Source organism: Cetorhinus maximus, chromosome 7 (assembly GCF_964194155.1).
Source record: "Cetorhinus maximus chromosome 7, sCetMax3.hap1.1, whole genome shotgun sequence".
NCBI classification, from domain to species: domain Eukaryota; kingdom Metazoa; phylum Chordata; class Chondrichthyes; order Lamniformes; family Cetorhinidae; genus Cetorhinus; species Cetorhinus maximus.
The window spans coordinates 82,011,928-82,029,843 of record NC_135885.1 but is presented as its reverse complement, the minus strand read 5'-3'; the positions used below and the strand labels follow the sequence as shown (position 1 = coordinate 82,029,843).

The following is a 17,916-nucleotide window of genomic DNA, read 5'->3' as shown; positions in this document are numbered from 1 at the left end:
TACAACAGATACAGAACCAACAAATCGGCATACAGCAAGCAGGGATAATGGCTACTGATCAGTAATTTCAAAAATCAGTTATTAGATACTAAAGGAGTCAGTGAAATTGGTCCAAATATTTTTTGAAATATGATGAAGATTTAATACTGGAAGTTGTAAAGGCTGATGAAAACAAAATTAAATGATTAAAGGTTGCCGTAACAATAGCAATTTTGTAATGTCTGTAGTAATGTTTTCTGAAAGAAGCTTGAGTTCCCAGAATCATTACTCTTGAGCTGAAGAGACTTACCACATTGCAGAGTTGTTTTAACATGCATTTGTGTCCACAATGGGCAAGACTTTCCTTCAGTGTGCTGAAACTTGCTGTTTGTAAGCCTGCCCGCTTAAAATTACTATAAACCTCTAGGGCTGCCATCATTTGAAGTAGTTTCACAAGTTACAATCATGACACTTCAGAAATACTTCAATAGATAGAAAGTGCTTTGAGGGGTTCTGAAAGACAGTAGATAAATGCAAGTTCTTTTAGTTATAGTAATTCAATTTTTTTATAAATCACCAAAAACAGCAAACCGTGACCTTGATGATTTTTTCTGATAACTTCAGAAGTTATGATATAAGCATTTACAATAAATCATTAATAAATTGTCTACTGCATTTTATTCATATTTATCTTTTCTGGTGTAGAGGGCAACACATTAGCATGGAGAAAGTGTTTTTATTAAATCAAACGGAAATTGAACAAATTTGAGTGGACCATACGACGTAGGAGTGGAAGTAGGCCTTTTGGCCCATGAAGTCTGCTCCACCATTCAGTGAGATCATGGCTGATCTGATATTCCTCAACTCCACTTTCCTGCCTTTTCCTCATAACCCTTGATTCCCTTACTGATTAAAAATCTGTCTATCTCAGCCTTGAATGTACTTAACGACCCAGCTTCTACAGCCCTCTGCAGTAAAGAATTCCACAGATTAGCTACCCTCTGAAAGAAGAAATTCCTCCTCATCTCTGTTTTAATGGACGACCCTTTACTCTGCGATTATGCCCTCTGGTCCTAGACTCTCCCACAAGGGGAATCAACCTCTCAGCATTTACCCTGTCAAGCCCCCTAAGAATCTTATATGTTTCAATAAGGTTGCCTCTCATTGTTCTAAACTCCAATGAGTACAGGCCCAACCTACTCAACCTCTCCTCATAAAATCCCTCCATACCCAGAATCAACCTAGTGAACCTTCTCTGGGCTGCCTCCATGCGAGTATGTCTCCCCTTAGATAAGGGGACCAAAACTGTTCACAGTATTCTAGGCGTGGTCTAACTAGTGCCTTGTATAGTTTTAGCAAGACTTTGAAATAAAGGCCAACATTCCATTTGCCTTCCCTATTACCTATTGAACTTGTATGTTAGCTTTTTGGGATTCATGCACAAGGACTCCCAAATCCCTCTGTGCCACAGCCTTCTGCAGTCTTTGTCCATTTAAATAATATTCAGCTCCTCTATTCTTCTTGCTGAAGTGCATAACCTCACATTTTCCCACGTTATATTCCAACTGCCACATTTTGCCCACCCACTCAACCTGTATACATCCCTCTGTAGACTCCTTGTGTCATCCTGACCACTTGCCTTCATACCTATTTTTGTATCATCCACAAATTTGGCGATAGTATATTCACTTCCCTCATCTAAGTCATTAACATATATTGTAAATAATTGAGACCTCAGCACTGATCCCTCCAGTGGCGCTCCACTAGTTACAAGTTGCCATCTTGAAAATGCTCCCCTTATCCCAACTCTGTCTTCTATTAGTTAGCCAACCCTCTATCCATGCTAATATATTACCCCCAACACCATAAGCTCTTATCTTAAGTAGCCTTATATGTGGTACCTTATCAAACGCCTTTTGGAAATCCAAATATGTTAGATCTACTAGTTCCCCTTTATCTATCCTGCTTGTTACCTCCTCAAAGAATTCTAATAAATTTGTCAGACATGATTTCCCCTTCATGAAGCCACGCTGACTCTGCTTGATTATATTATGTAATTCTAAATGCTCTGCTATTACATCCTTTATAATAGACTCTAACATTTTTCCAATGACAGATATTAAGCTAACTGGCCTATAGTTACCTGTCTTTTGTCTCCCTCCCTTTTTGAATAAGGTTGTTACACTGGCAGTTTTCCAATCCTCTGGGACTTTTCCAGAATCTAAGAATTCTTGGAAGATTCCTACCAGTGGACCCACCATCTCTGTACCTACTTTCTTTAATATCCTAGGATGCAACCCATCAGGACCAGGGGGCTTATTGGCCTTTAGCCCCATTAATTTCACTAGCACTTTTTCCCCTAGTGATATTGTATTAATTTCCTCCCCCTCTTTTGCCCCTTGATTATTTAGTATTGGAATCTTAGTGTCTTCTACCATGAAGACTGAAGCAAAGTATTAATTCAACTCTTCCGCCATTTCCTGGTTCCCCATCATATATTCCCCAGCCTCATTCTGTAAGGGGCCTGTGTTCACTTTGGTGTCCCTCTTCCTTTTTTATATCTTTAAAGAAGCTCTTACTGTTAGTTTTTATATTACTTGCTAGTTTACCCTCAAAGTTAATTTTCTCATATTTTTTGGTCATCTTTTGTTGGTTTTTAAAACTTTCTCAATGCTCTCACTTAGCAATCTTTGCCACATTGTATGTCTTTTCTTTTAATTTGATGCTATCCTTTGCTTCCTTGGTTAACAATGGTTGGTTTAACCTTTTCCTTGAATCCTCCTTCCTCACTGGGATATATCTTTGTTGTGAGTCATGAGCTATTTTCTTAAATGCCTGCCATTGTTAATCAACTGTTTTTTCTGCTAAAATCCTATCCCAGTCTACTCCAGCCAATTCTGCCCTCATTCCTATCTAATTACCCTTATTTAAGTTTTCACAGTTGTTTCCGACCCAAGTTTCTCACTTTCAAACTGAAGGCTGAATGTTACCATATTATGGTCACTGTTTCCTAGGGCACCTTTCACTCAGATCATTTATTAAACCTGCCTCATTACACATTACCAGATCCAAAATAGCCTGATCCCTGATTGGATCCACAACACATTGTTCTAGGAAACTGTCCCAAATATACTTCATGAATTCTTCCTCATGGCTACCTCTGCCAATTTGATTTTCCAAATCTACATAAAGATTAAAGTCACCCATGATTAATGTACTGCCTTTTTTATATGCTCATTATCTCCTGATTTATTCTCTGTCCAACAGTTTGGCTACTGTTCGGGGGCCTATAGACTACTCCCACCAGTGTTGTATTCCCCTTGTTATTTCTTACCTCCATCCATATAGATTCTACGTCTTCAGACCCAAGATCCCTTCTTGTTATCGTACTTATTCCATCTCGTACTAACAAAGCTACCCCACCACCCTTTCCTTCCTGCCTGTCCTTTCGAAATGTCACATACCCCTGAATAGTTAGTTCCCAGCTTTGATCTCCTTGTAACCACATCTCCGTAATGGCTATAAAATCATACCCATTAACCTCTATTTATGCCGTTAATTCATTTATTTTGCTCCAAATACTGTGTGCATTTAAGTAAAGAGCCAATAATTTTGCCTTTTTACCATTTTTTCCCCCTTTGACCCTACTTGCTGCTGTTTTTTTATGTTTGTATACTCTGTCCCTTCCTGTCACACTCTGGGTGGGTATCATTACCTAAATAACTGCCCTATTGTTTTGCTTTGTAAGCCTATGTATCCCCTTTCCAGAACCCCTCCCCACTCTATTTAGTTTAAAGCCCTCTCCTCAGCCCTAGTTATTCGGTTAGTCAGAACACTGGTCCCAGCACGATTCAAGTGAATCCCATCCCACCGAAACAGCTCCCTTCTACCCCAGTACTGATGCCAGTGTGCCCCATGAACTGAAACCCATTCCTCCCACATCAACCTTTGAACCACGCATTTAACTCCTTGACTTTATTTACCCTATGCCAGTTTGCCCGTGGCTCAGGTAGTAATCCTGAGATTACCACCTTGGAGGTTTTGCTTTTTAATTTAGCTTTTAACTGTTCAAATTATTTCAGCAGAATCTCCTTTCTAGTCCTTTCAATGTCGTTGATACGTGGACGACGACAACTGGATCCCTCCCCTCCCACTCCAAGTTCCTCTCCAGCCCTGAGGAGATGTCCTTAACCCTGGCACGAGGCAGGCAACACAGCCTTCGGGACTCAAGCTGACAGCTGCAGAGAACAGTACCTATCCCCTTAATTATACTGTCCCCTACCACTACTATGTCCCTATTTCCTCCCCGCACTTGAATGGCTCCCTGTACCATGGTGCCAAGGTCAGTTTGCTCATCCTCCCTGCAGTCCCGCTCTTGTCCACACAGCTTACAAGAACCTTGTAACTGTTGGACAGTTGCAGAGACCGAGGCTCCTCGAACGCTACCCCCTGGAAGAAACTTGTTGACTGCTTCACCTGCAGTTACAGCCTCCTGTCCCTGATCATAGACCAAATTTTAAAATTATCTAATCTGAGGGGTGTGACCGCCTCCTGGAGCAAAATGTCCAGGTAACTTTCCCCCTCTCTGATGTGGTGCAATGTCTGCAGCTCGAACTCCAGCTCCTTAACTTGGATCCAAAGTTCCTTGAGCTGCAACCACCTGGTATAGGTGTGTTTGCTCTGGATCACCTTGGTGTCAAGCAGTCCCCACATGTTGCAGCAGCAACATGTCATCCGCCCTGCTATCGTATTTTATTCAAATTATTAATTACTCTAGCATTCCTGCTCTTTACACTTTATTATAATTATTTTTTATACACATCAGTATCGATCTTATACTTAAGCTATCTATAAGAAAGAGAAAAAAAGACTAGAGATCTAAACACAAACTAAAGACCATAGTTTTACTTTAAAGACTAGAAATACTCACCAATTCTACTCACCAATCAGCTGCTCTCCGCGCTCTTTTCCCTCTCGTGCTCTTTAATGGTCTCTCACTCTTCTCGCACTCTCTCACTGTTAAAGGCCTCACTGCTTCTCTCTCACTTTCTCCCTGTAAATGGCCCCGTTGCTTTTCACAAGCGGTCTGGACCGTGCAGCTTGTCATATTTGTTGTCCAGGACAGAAAATGAAAGAAACCCCAAACCTATCTGATTTAGGAGTTGGTGTGTTTTCTTCGGTGCAATACCTGTCAGGATTGGAGTATGAACTCTCGTTCACAAATGAAGGATAAAGTAAGCCCCAGAACTATAATTTTGGCAATTTTCAGCAGTCAAATAAAATACACTTTTTGAATTATGCAGCCATGACCATAGCCCAACATTCTGTTGTACTTGGAAGGCTAACTGAAGGTGATGACCAGGACTGGGTAACATATTAGATGAGAGCATTGCCTTTTTATCCCTTCGTTCAAACGCAGCCTAGATTTTTTTTAAAAAGTCCTCTCTTTTTAGTGTAAGGATTTGAAATGAACTGAGATGAGGAATTGGTGCTGATTATATCCTTTTGAGTGAAAAGGATGACGGGAGGGATGTTAAATTTATGCGACCATGGAATCCAATTTTATGCATTTGCCAGCAAAGATACTGAGCATAAACCTGATAGAACTTGCTGTCTCATAAATAGAAAGATAGTTTTGTAACAAAAGAATGAAATAGTTTACATGTACATGGTGCCTTTCAGGACCTCAGGATGTCCAAAGCTCTTACAGCAAATTAATTCCTTTTGAAGTGTAGTTGCTATAATGTAGGAACTTTTGTAGGAAACAACATATTGCACTATTTTACAAAATGAATGTCCCCGTGTTCATGTTTTGATCAAATGAATTTAAACAGCATGGCAATTTTAGTATCACCTAATCATGCGGTGAACATTAGCATTGTTTAATTCAAATCCCTGGATATTTTTATTTTGGTCAAAAATTGATTGGAATTTTCAGTAGCCTACAGTTCCCATCTTTTGAAATGCAAAGAGGAAGTCGGAGCAACAGTACATTGATATTCTTGCCATTTTAACTATTAAAGGATGGGAGGAAAAAGCCCACAACTATTTTGGTTAAAAAAGTCATCCCAGTCTATTATTACGTTTTTTTTAATGGGCAGATAATGTGGAAGATGGAAACTAACATAGACTGGTTGCGGAAAATGACTTGTTCCCATGTGGTAATTCCTATGTAATTCAGTGTTTGATTTGCAGCTTGTGTCTGATTTACTGCACCTCTCTCAATAGTCAGAATTCATAAGACAGTACGAAGAGGCTTATAGAGGATTAGATAGGATGTATGGCACTGAAACAGGCCATTAGCCCAACCAGCCCATGCCAGCGTTTATGCTCCACTCGAGCCTTCTCCTATCTTTCCTCATCTAAATCTATAATCGTAGCCATCAACTCCCTTCTCCCTCAAATTCTTGTTTAGCTTCCCCTTAAATGTATCTTTACTATTTGCTACAACCACTTCCTGTGGTAGTGAGTTCCACTTTCTCACCACCCTTTGGGTAAAGAAGTTTCTTTTGAATTCCCTACTTGATTTCTTGGTGATTATCTTATATTCATGGACTCCAGTTATGCAGTTCCCCACAAGTGGAAACATTCTCTTTGTATCCACTCTCAAAACCTTCCATAATTTCAATGATCTTTATTAGGTCACCCCTCAGCCTCTCTTTTCAACAGAAAAGAGACCCAGCCTGCCAGTCCTTTCCTGATGGGTATTGCCCACACATTTCTGGTGGTATCCTTGTAAACCTTCTCTGTGCCTCTCCAGTGCCTCTATAACCTTTTTATAGCATAATATGACCAGAACTTCATGCTCTGTGTTCTATGGCTCAATACTGGTTTAGAATAACTTCCATACTTTTCAATTCTATCCCTCTCGAAATAAAGCCTAGTGCTTGATTAGTTTTTTTTTGTGCTCTTGCTAGCCTGTGGTGCAACTTTTATTGATCGGTGTACTTGTACTACAAGATCCCTTTGTCCCTCTACCCCACCTAGACTTATGACCTCCCTATTCTTCCTATCAAAATGTACTGTCTCACATTTATCTGTGATGAACTTCATTTGCCATTCTGCAAGTTTATTATTGTCCTCCTATAATTTGTTGCAGTCCTCATATTGACTCTTTTCCCCCCACCCAAAAAATTTTGCTATCTGTAAATTTAGCAATTGTGTTTTTGATTCCAAAGTCTAAATTGTTAATGTAAATTGTGGACAGCAGTGGTCCGAGCACTGATCCTTGTGGAACACCACTTCCCACCTTCTGCCACTCTAAATAACTCCCTTTATTTCCACTCTCTGCTTTCTGTCTTGAAGCCAGCTAGCAATCCATTCTGCCACTTGTCCCCAACTCCACATTCTATCGCCTTAATCATTGGCCTATTTATGGAGCACCTTATCAAGGGTCTTTTGAAAATCCAGATAACTTGCAATTACTGTATTACCAATGTCTCCTCTCCTCCTCCCTCTCTTACCTCAAAATTTAATAAAGTCGGTCAAGCAAGATTTTCCTTTTAGAAATCCATGCAGACTATTAATTATATTTCTGATTTCTATATGTTCTCCTATTTTTCCCTTTAGTAGGGATTCCAGTCTTTAATTTACTGACGTTAAGCTGACTGGTTTATAATTCCCCTGGCATGTTCTATCATCCTTCTTAAATATAAGAATTACATTTGCTATTTGGTATTCTTCTGCTACTACACTTTTTTTTAATGATTTATTAATTGTGTAGTAATGCCTCAGTTCCCTTTCCTCAATTCTTTTAAGATACTACGATTCCTGTAGTGACTGATTTTTTTAAAAAAAAGATTAATTTCTCAAACTACCAACAGAAATAACCAGAAGGCAAGAATTCACATTTTAAGACTCTTATTGTAACAACCTAAAATCAACACAGATCAAACATTAATTAACAGGCAACTACTAATCCAAACTAAAAAGTTACTTCCACATTAACTAACAGAATTGAAATACACTTTGTAACCCCTTTTGCTGTTCACTGCGCTTCTGGCAGATGTGTAGTCTTACAAGAACTCCAAAGCTACTCCTGGCTCTCCAGCAGGGTCACTTCTCCCTGCGGCAGCAGGTGGAAACTTCTGATGTCCTTTGAAAGTCGTCCGACTCAACCGGAGTCTTTTGGATCATCATCTAACAGCAAAGTCCACCTCGGTGATTCCTTGTTACCTAGATCTCCAAAGGTCCCATTGGTTCTGACCCTTGCTTTCGAACAGAAAAATTACTCTCACAAACATCCTGCTTGTTTGTTAACACAAAACAGTCCTTCTCTGCTCTCCACAGCAACAGTCACTTTTTCCTTCACGCACTGCCTGGGCCTGTCTCCAAGACTAAGTGTTCAGTATGACTTTACCTTCTTGCACCTTAAGTTAAAGGAGACATTTTAACCGTCTTGTAAAGTCCAGGGTTCCTAACAATACATAGATGCATTCAATCTGACCAGAAGTTTTAACCTCTTTGTGTTGATCAGTTTATTCATTGCATCTCCCTTTTTTATATTTGAAATGTGCTCATCTCATTGTTCACCTCATCATTCAATGTCATGTTAACTTGTTCTATCTCCCTGGTAAATATAGGAGAGAATTAATTTTTTAATATTCCTGTCATCTCATGATTGTTACCTTTGATACTACCCTGTCTATCCCTTAATGGCTCTATTCCTAGCACAGCCACATTTTTTCTTTATGCTGTACTTGTGAAATATTTTATTGTTTTATTTTATGTTTCTTGATAACATAATTTCATAAGTCCTGTTTGCCTTTTTAATTGTTCTTTGTGCTTCTCTCCTAAGCTCTCTATATTTGCTTTTATCATGCATTCCTCTGTTGTCTGTGTACTTAACATAAACCTCTTTCATAACCCTCAATTGTTCCCTTATGTCTATTCATCCATGGAGTCTCACCAATGTTTAGTTTGTCCTTTAAGCACAATATATTTTCCCTGCACTCAGTTGAACACTGTTTTAAATGTTTCTCATTGTTGTTTTGCCTTGCTGTTTGTCAATGTATTCCACCCTTAATAAACCAAGGTAGAGTGTCCAAGTAAATTAAGAAATTTCATAAAGGCCACTTAGCCAATTTGGTTTTTAATCAAATCCTATAGCTGCTTGAGCTTGTAAAAAGCAACCGACCTTCATGAATCTATGTTCAATAAATATTGAATGCAGAATTCGAAGATTAGGATTCTTTACAACATTTACATACTGAAGTCCTGATGGCGTTGCTTGTATGACAGCACAAATGTGAGAGGAAGAAAATATAAATCTTTTTATTAATGATCAGAAAAATTAAAAGCCCAACTTAGTACATCTGCCAGGGTATGTTATTTCTTCTAGTAGGTAAGCTATCAGTTTGTTAAACTAGACATAATTCACATGTACAAATTAGAAAATAACCTCAGAAACTAAAAGTTTCATCTTTATGAATTTGAGGGCGCATAATGTAGTGTAATAAATAATTACTAAATCAAGCCAAATTTAAAAAGGCATTCTCTCTTAGCTCAAAACCTGCTGATTTTATTTTCCCAAGTTCTATTCTCAGCCCCTCAAAATCAGCTTTCTTTCAATGTGTTAACTTGGTTTTTGTCATACTGATGTCCTTCTCCATCATCTGAATTTTATGCAAGATCTGATACCAAAAAGCTCCACTGGAGTCCAGGTCCAGCAAATTATGTAAGTTAAGAGATATTTCATACCCCTGTGCTAACATTCTGAACAGGTTTGAATTGCCACAACCTTTTTATTGGATTATTTGTCCATCTGCAACTATTTAACAGTGTATTGCATAAATAATGAGAAGTGTTAAAGATGTTAGATGGAATTTGATCTGTTGTGTAAATGTTGTTGCCTTCAACTCTTTTTAATTATGTTAGCAATGTCTCTTGGAATCGTATTTATGCAGTAAAGACCAAAATATGGATTTTTTTGCCCCAAATTGATGTTCATTCTTCTAGTCTATGCTTGCCTAAGTTCAGCCATATGCCAGAAGAATTCTATATTACGAGTCTAGGAACAAGCGAAATTTTCTCTCTAAATTTTACAATTCCTCTGGGGATGATTAAGTGAAAAGTCTTCACTTTGAATAATGTTGTAATAATCCCTTCTGACACTGATCTTTTAAAATTATTTTATTGCTATTTTTGCATGGTAATATAGTTATCTTTTTTGTCTCTGACTGATGAGAATTTAAACAGCCACTGGCAACCCCTGATACTGCTCACCTGGATACCCAGGTGTTCATGCTGGTTTTTATGGGGGAAGGGGAGAGAAGGCGACAAAGGCAAGGAGGAGCCTCTGTTTACTCTGTTTCTGCAGCCTATATTCTAATTTAAAAGAAAATAAAGATGCATAAATTGTCACTTTTTTAAAAAAAAGTGTTTAAATTTTTAAAACCAAAATTAAAAAATATTCTTGGCCCAATAAATGAAGCCTAATGACGTTTTTAGTGATGCTGGCTTTTAGGGTAGAGCTGAATTTATCATACGGTTAATAGTTATTCAATCCTGGATATTTTTTTTTAATCATTGTCCCTACCAAACCAATTTCAAAGTTCAGATAATTCTAAACATGAACAGCAACCACCTTACTCCTTACTGACTTCTCCAAACCAATGGTGCTTTGAGCTTTTTCCATTAAAGAAAAAAAAGTGCTCTTTGTTGAAGTCTGTTTCTCTCCACAGATTCTGCCAGACCTGCTGAGTATTTCCAGTGCTTTGTGTTTTTATTCCTGCTCTTCCTTGACGTTGTTCATGGGTAGTTTGGGGTTTGGAACATTAGTTTTGATCTTTAATGTGGTCCCATTCAAGTTGGAAAGCAGAGCATAACAAGGAATGCATAGTCAGGAATGGGTAGTGTAGGCCTCCTTGGGGTAACTTCAAAAGAAACCTAGATTACCCACCAGTAATTTTCTCCAATGCAGTCACATGCCCAATTCTGAACAATCTCAATGATTACCAAGTAAAATATTCCAAAAGACTCCCATCTCTGATAGGGCTGATATTAGTACACCAAGTCTTGCCTGTTAGGGGTCTAAACATTGTTTCTAAGCCCAATTTATTACAGGGTTTACCTGTTTAGTCGTGTCAGAGACACACTGAGTCGTAATGGCTGAAATTTTTTTTAGGGACCTGACTTTTAATTGAATCTGCGTATGAGAATGATATATTGTTCAAAAGTAATGGATAAGTGCTGATTGTAGGGAGCAAACAGCAGACGCCTTCTAGCAGCACATCACTTTGGGATTGTGTCCACAGATGGACTCGGAGATCAGCATTGAGTCTGGAGTAAGTTCAGGGGGTGTTATGGGCTGTTTGTAAGAGGCGGAGAGAGGGTGCAGAGAAGACTACCCCCGAACCCCACCTGCACCACCCCACCCCCCACAACCGGCCACCTGACTCCCCAACAGACCACCTGATTCTCCCCCTCGACTGAGCAGCCGATCCCCCGACTGACCACCTGACCGCCATCCTGCCCCCCTTAACAGACCAGCCCGACCCCCTTCTTGACCCCTCAACCCCACACTCACTTGGCAGATCCCCCGACCCCCACCACCCCCACCCCTTGCCCAACTGCCTGGCTACCACCCCCCCACCCCACCTTGCTTGACCGACCGACCTGAACCCCAGCCTCACTTGGTCGACCGACCGCCCGATCCCCACAACCCCTCGCTTGACCAACCGCCTGACCCTACCCTCGCTTGGCTGACCCCTCCTCCCGACCGCTCAACCCCACCCTTGCTTAACTGACTGCAAGACCCCGCCCCCTCACTTAATTGACCAACCCCCCCTCGCTCGGCTGATCACCCCGCTGCCCCCCCTCGACTGACCACCCGACCAGCTGCCCCACCATCCTGCCCACTTGTTTTACACACTTATGTTTCCCTGGCTTCTGAAACTGGCTGGACCTTTAAACTTACCTGCTTTATGGCAGCTAGCCCTGTATATAAAAAAAGGGGGGCCGTGGTTTCCTTTTGTCTGTGACCCTATTGCACTCGACTGAAGGCCTCGGGAGCCCATTGCACTTTGCTTTTCTCACCCAGCCTGAGTCGGAAGGTCTGATGAGAAAGATGCAGCTGCATGCTAGTGTAAGCAAAAAGGAGCGGAGTGACAATGCAGTGACAATATGATTGCTGCTCCTCGGAAATTCTGGCCCATCGTCATTTGTCATGTGTGGTCACTTCTGTTACTGTTGCCACATTACTCTTTTATTTGGGGTCTGTGTCTCTTTTTTAAAAAAAAAGTGGCTTTCCTCTGACAACCTTTGTGAACAAATACTTTGTCACTGTAGGAGCTTTGCAATTGTCCTGTGTACCTCATTAACATTCTTGAGTGGAAACAGTTTGAATCTTCTTGTACCGACCCTTTTAAGATGCAGCAGGTCTTTTTAAATCTTGCAACAGCAAGAAAGCTCTCAGCACCCAAATGACAAGCTGGCAGTGGCTTAAATTAGGCTGACCGCAGATACCGTGGTGGAGCCAGGCCACTTAACCAACAGTGGTCACTCTGCTGTTATTATATTTGGGATTTTGCCAAGGAGAAAATCTAGGCTCATGATTCTAAATAATTTATTGAATACTCATGAAATTACTTACAAATGACTTCGTTAAACAGAAGCTGAAAATGATTAACATTGAAAGAATATATCAAGCTCCCAGATACCATGTTACTCATTATTATGCCTACTGTAGTCAGCATGAAACTTGATGCAGGACATAGAATAACTGATGTTGCCAGCATTCCATATGTATTAGCAAAATAGATCAGGATAATATAGCTATAATCTTACTCCTTGTCCAATAATAATAACTTCATGGCACTTGAAACACGGCACACGAAAACAAGCTATTTTGTCTTTTTTCAGAAAGTTTCCACTCAAGCGTGAAATATATTCACTGTGGATGAATTAGCCAGATAATTCTGTAAAATGTACTATTTGTTTTACAGAACAGAGGACCAAATACAAAAGTTGAGCATTTAACACTGGATGCACTGTACAGATCAATGAAAGAAGACAACCAACTCGTTTCTCAGAGTCGTTTTCAGAGTACTTTGTGAATCTTCTTTGCTTCTTTACAACAATAAAAATGAGACAGCTGAAAGGAAAACCAAAAAAGGAGACTTCAAAAGACAAAAAAGAAAGGCGGCAAGCCATGCAAGAGGCTCGCAGTCAGATTACCACCATAGTGTTTCCCACATTAGCTGTGGTTGTCCTGTTAATTGTTCTGTTTGTTTACGTGGCCACACGACCAACAATAGCATGAGTGGGAAATTACAAAGTATTTTATGAAGAAATTTCATCTTGGCTACAATGGATTTAAAAAGGAGTAAATCCATCCAGGATTAAATGCCTCTTAATTGTGGAAACATCTTTCTGTCCAATTTCAATTCCATGCTTATTGGTCTTGATGTGTTTTTAAAAAGAGTATTGTTACCCAGTGGTATAGTATATACATGCTCATTTCTCTCGTATGTGCCTTTGAAACATTCGCTGGGACAGTTCATTTTTGCCCCTTAAAAAGATTTGGAAACATTTCCTGTACCCTCTGCAGAAGAAATTAAGTGTAAGCTAACTAACACTAATTCAAAAAAATTTGTCAATGAGGCCATTTTGTTGCATTGTCTGTATAGTAATCTTGTTTTAGACAAAATTCTACTATGAATCTCACCACTCTTGCCAAAGGATAATCCATTCTTGTTTTGGAAACATATCACTTAAAATGCAATGAATAAAAATTGTAAATGTTTATTTTTAGAATAAAATCAAAATGTTCCTAAATTTTTTCACATGCATTTTTGCTGTGTCAAAGAACATGAAGAAGTCTCTTTCACCCTTTAACGTGTACTCAAACTGCTTTAGACTTGGAGGTTGTGGGCAGCCAGATGATGCTGTTGGCCACCGAAAGTGAGGTAATTGCCTAAAGAGCACTTCATTTCTTTGCTTGTATCTTAAGCCTCTGGATCTACTTTCAATAGTTAGAAACTTTAGTAAAGAGTTAATTATTTTGTCCTGCTGATGCTTTTGCAGAGATAACAGGTTTCATATAATCCTGGCGGGCAGGAGGACTATTTTATTCCAATTAACCTATGAAATTTCAATTTCTGTAGGTAATATGTCAGTTTCATGTGAAGGTGTAAGGCTGGGGTTGGGGGGGTGCAAAAAAAATACCTTTCACACAACTCCCTGAATATCTTGGGATTGGAAAGGAAGGGCAGTGATGTCTTTGGCGACAAGCTGCATGCAGCCCTCCAACTGTGGTACTATTAAGGTTTTATATGGATTTACCATTGCAACATGACATTTATGTTTACTACTACTTACAATAAAACCAAGATAGCTGGAAATATTTAGAAAATCAGGCTGTATCTGTAGACCAGCAGAAATCAGTCAGTGGGCATTTCAGGTTCAACACCTTTCCATTCACATTTCATTAGCATTCCCTTGCAGCTTTCTTTGGTCCTCATAATTAGTTACTATGCCTCCTCTTTCAGTGTTGTTTTCAAATTTGAACGCCACTACCTCCAGTCCTCTATCATTGTACACAGCGAACAGCATTAGTCTTGAAAGAGAGCCCTGTGAGACGCTCTTACCCACTTTCCACTACACTGAGAAATTTCTCTTCCCAAATTCCAAACATAATTTACCCAAATAGTTTCCCATGTGGTACTTTGTCAAGAGTTTTCTGAAAGTCCAGATACGCCACATCCACTACCTTTCCCCATTCATCATATGTCATTTCTTTGAAGAAGTAGATTGTGTTTTTTTAAGTGACTAACCCATATACAGAAACAAGGTCTGTTCCAAATTGTGCAGTGGTTTAATTTGCCTTTTCCAGAAAGATGTCGTTGGAAAGTCGAGGCTAAGTAACTTTCTTTGACTTGCTTGAGCCAACTTGGCAAATTTGATTTGACACTGGTACAAGTTGAGATGCATGTTCTCCTTACCAGCATTTTTTACAGCAAAAGAATCAGTAAAAGGCTCACTTTGTTTTTTAAATAGGGGTGTTACTTTTTTTGTCGCTGCTTTACTTCCCCAGGGAATAGCTGCGCATATTTTAATATCTTGGGCAGGAGTTTCCATTCAGTTGCATCGATTTTATTAGTGTAATTTACCTGAAATTGTCCACCCCAATGCAAAAGATCAAGGAATTTCAAGTGTAAATTACTTATAGCCCAAATTAAATTTTTTTTTGTGCTAATTTACAAAAAAGCATTCTAGAAACTGGCTCTGCCCAAAAATCTGGTCGCACCACAGATTGAATTAACCACTTTGTGAATTTTCCTTAATTGCACCTCTTGAGGCTGTAGGAGACCCTTTAAATTAAGTTGGATTTTTTAAAGCGCATGGTTGCAAATACTTTAAAAGCTTTTAAATATATATATTTTTAATTAACTAAGGAACTGACCACAAATGTGTCTATATGTTTCTGTATAGATTTTTTTGAAGTAATTTTTACTTATTTAAAGTCATGTTACTCACAGGTGGTTGACTAAACTCTGATTTAAAAAGCTTACTGTTTTGTGATGAGTGCATTTTTTGCTGTATTAATAAAGCTGCATCAGGTTACCACTTCTAAATATATCAAGGAATATTTTTAATGTCATTTTAAAAAACCTTTAAAATGTTGCTTTATTGTCCTGGTTCATAGCACATTTTGGATTTGGCAATACGCAAATACGAACATAACATACGAACAAGGAACAGGAATAGGTCATTCAGCCCCTTGAGCCTGCTCCATTTAATAAAATCGTGGCTGATCTGGTAGTAACCTGAAATCTGCATACCACCTACCCCTGCTAACTTATCACCACCTTGTTTACCAAGAATCTATCCACCTCTGCCTTAAAAATATTCAAAGATGCTGCTTCCATCACCTTTTCAGGAAGAATGTTCCAAAGCTTCACAACCCTCTGAGAGAAAAAATTCGCCTCATCTCTATTTTAAATGTTTGACCCCTTATTTTTAAACAGTGACCCCCTAGTTCTAGATTCTTCCACAAGAGGAAACATCCTCTCCACATCCACCATCAGGATCCCATATATTTCAATTAAGTCGCCTCTTACTCTTTTAAACTCCAGCGGATACAAGCTGAGTCTGTCCAACCTTTCCTCATAAGACCACCCACCCATTCCAGGTATTAGTCTGGTAAACCTCTGAACTACTTCCAATCCATTTACATCCTTCCTTAAATAAGGTGACCAATACTGTACACAGTACTCCAAATGTGGTCTCACTAGTGCCCTGTACAACTGAAGCATAACCTCCCTCCTTTTGTATTCAATTCCCCTCACAATAATTCTATTAGCTTTCCTAATTACTTCCTGTACTTGCATACTAGCCTTTTGTTATTCATGCAGTAGGACACCCAGATCCCTTTGCACCTAAGAGCTCTGCAATATCTCACCATTTAGATAATGTGCTTCTCTTCTGTTCTTCCTGCCAAAATGGACAATTTCACATTTTCCCACATTATACCCCATTTGCCAGATCTTTTTCCATTCACTTAACCTATCTACATCTTTTCGTAGCCTCCCATGTCCTCTTCACAACTTACTTTCCTACCTATCTTTGTGTCATCAGCAAATTTGGCAACTATCCCTTCAATCTCTTCATCCAAGTCATTTATATAAATTGTAAACAGTTGATGTCTCAGCACTGATCCCTGAGGCACACCACTCGTTACACCTTGCCAACCTGAAAAAGACCCATTTATGCCTACTCTCTGCTTCCTATTGACCAGCCAATCTTCTATCCATGTTACCCCCACACCATGAGCTTTTATTTTTCACGATAACCTTTGATGTGGCACTTTATCAAATGCCTTCTGGAAACCTAAGTATAGTACATCCACTGGTTACCCTTTATCCGCAGTACATGTTACTTCCTCAAAGAACTCCAATAAGTTGGTTAAATACGATTTCCCTTTCACAAAACCACAAATGAATTTGAGCAGAGACTTGCGGGGGAAAAAATACTTTTCAAAACTAACAAAATTTGCAACTGGATCACCAATCGTGGCCAAAGTGGAAATCCCTGACCCATATACTTTTCCCTCAATCGAAAATCTTATTTGCTTCTAGCTAGACTAGCTAAACTACTTACAGTCTTCATTCTCCACAATGTTACTAGGAATTCATACTCAAATTATCCAACATTTCAAATAGCACAATGTAAATGAGAACAATTTTCAACAGGAGTCATTGTTGCTGCGATTATGTCCTATTGTTCATATTCTTTTCAGTTTTTTTTGAAGGGCTGATTCTATCTGAAGCTTCATTGAGCATCTAATTGTGAAATTGGGTAAGAGCTACTTGGGCTGAGGACAGCTCGGCCTTCCTTGGATTATGTATGATGTACAGGTGGAATATCACGTTACTCATGCACTGTAAGTGGGGATCAATTCTCTCATACTTGGGTCTAACGAGAGTAGAAAGTAAAGTAAGTGAAAGTTAAATTAATTTTAAGATAATATATTATGTTTAAAGGTGATATGTAGTGTATTTTTATTCACATTGAGTTACTGTCCTAAAGCACTTTGGGATGACCCACGTTCTTAAAGGCGCTATATAAATGCAAGCTCTTTCTTGAAGTAGTGTGTCATAGGAAGGAAGAGTTGTTTAGGATCAATTACAAAGACTTACATGTATCTGCAAAACTTCTTAACCATATCTACAGCCAAATCTGTATAATATTTGATATAATGTTAACTGTACACTAATGCTACATTGTTTTAGCTTGCCCATATTATGGTTCTGAGCTTGAAACTGGATATTAATTTTCTAAAAATAATTATCTAATAGAATTGGAAAATACATTGTACCGACCTCATGAAAGCCTCATTGTCATTGCATATTGTTTCTGACACATTACACTCGGGTCTGAAGCTTGTATTCATTTAGCACCCAATCACATTGAAGCAGCTCAAAATATTTTACGCAA

At 39.1% G+C, this 17,916-nt stretch overlaps 1 long non-coding RNA gene across 1 annotated transcript in view; it reads left to right on the top strand.

The window, feature by feature from the left end:
• Positions 1-13,758, top strand: part of LOC144682897 (uncharacterized) — a 30,218-nt gene extending 16,460 nt beyond the window's left edge. Inside the window, exon 2 of the long non-coding RNA XR_013577127.1 lies at positions 12,924-13,758. This is a non-coding gene — a long non-coding RNA (uncharacterized LOC144682897). The remainder of the gene's footprint in view (positions 1-12,923) is intronic.
• Positions 13,759-17,916: the final 4,158 nt, after the last annotated feature.